A 1,360-nucleotide genomic window follows, 5' to 3' on the forward strand; every position below is an offset into this window, starting at 1 on the left:
GAAAGGGACAAAACTTCAGTTTGAGCAGAGAAGAGAAGGCCTGGCTGTTACAAATTTGGGCACAAGTTTGTAATAGGATTAAAATATCTTTCTAAACCTTTAAGTTTAGAGCCGATCCTGCTGATTGGTCGGCTGATTAGCGTTTTCTTTCTTTTTTTCTCTAGTTCATCGGTGGACATGCAAGGCATGCTTGTTTTTGGTGTTACTTTCCTGGTCTCATATATAAAATGGGGCCGGGGGCTCAAAATCCTCCTTTTCTCTAAAAAAATAAAAAAATATCATCAAAGCCATTCAGTTCATCTATTTTCAATCAAGTAAAACCATAACAAATACAGTATCATGAAGTATGCCAAGCAAGGTGTAATCACAAAAAAACAGCTCTGCGTGCTGACTGAATCACAGTCACAGGTTCATATCAAATGTGAGATGTCCTAAAACTCATTGTTGGCACAATGTAGCATCTCCAGTCAAGACTTGTGGCCACAGGAACTGTGGCATCGGGCCCAAGCAAATAAATTATAAAGCATCCCAAGAGTCCCTGAGAGACCCGTTTAAAATCCCGCGCACAGCTAAATCAAGCAGGTGCAAATGGGTACCTGATGAACCACAAGAATAGGGGATCTATTGTACTCCTTTCGATAAGTAAGAGTGTCGAACCCAACGAGGAGCAGAAGGAAATGATAAGCAGTTTTCAGCAAGGTATTCTCTGCACGCACTGAAATTATCTGTAACTGATAGTTTTGTGATAAGGTAATTTGTAACGGGTAACAAGTAATGAAAGTAAATAAGGTGCAGCAAGATGGCCTAGTCCTTTTGTAGGAAAGGACAAGCCTGGACAAACTCTTATATAAAGGAAAGCGTTCCCGAGGACTCATGGGAATTATCGTCAAGCTAGTTTTCATCACGTTCATATGCTTCGCGTTCGGTACTTTGATAATTTGATATGTGGGTGTACCGGTGCTTGGGTACTATCCTTCCTTGGACAAGCATCCCACTTATGATTAACCCCTATTGCAAGCATCTGCAAACAACAAAAGAAGTATTAAGTTAAACCTAACCATAGCATGAAACATATGGATCCAAATCAGCCCCTTACAAAGCAACTCATAAACTAGGGTTTAAGCTTCAGTCACTCTAGCAACCCACTTATGGTGAAGTTTCATGTAGTCGGCGTTCACATGACACCACCAGAGGAAAGACAACATACATCTCATCAAAATATCGAACGAATACCAAATTCACATGACTACTTATAGCAATACTTCTCCCATGTCCTCGGGAACAAACGTAACTACTCACAAATCATATTCATGTTCATAATCAAAGGGGTATTAATATTCATAAAGGATCTGAACATATG

At 39.9% G+C, this 1,360-nt stretch overlaps 1 non-coding gene across 1 annotated transcript; it reads right to left on the bottom strand.

Annotated features, from left to right (window-relative positions):
- Positions 1-356: 356 nt before the first annotated feature.
- On the bottom strand, positions 357-504 carry LOC119359998. Its single transcript, XR_005172777.1, has one exon. It is a non-coding gene; the product is annotated as a small nucleolar RNA snoR2/U65 (small nucleolar RNA).
- Positions 505-1,360: the final 856 nt, after the last annotated feature.

Source organism: Triticum dicoccoides, chromosome 2A (assembly GCF_002162155.2).
Source record: "Triticum dicoccoides isolate Atlit2015 ecotype Zavitan chromosome 2A, WEW_v2.0, whole genome shotgun sequence".
NCBI classification, from domain to species: domain Eukaryota; kingdom Viridiplantae; phylum Streptophyta; class Magnoliopsida; order Poales; family Poaceae; genus Triticum; species Triticum dicoccoides.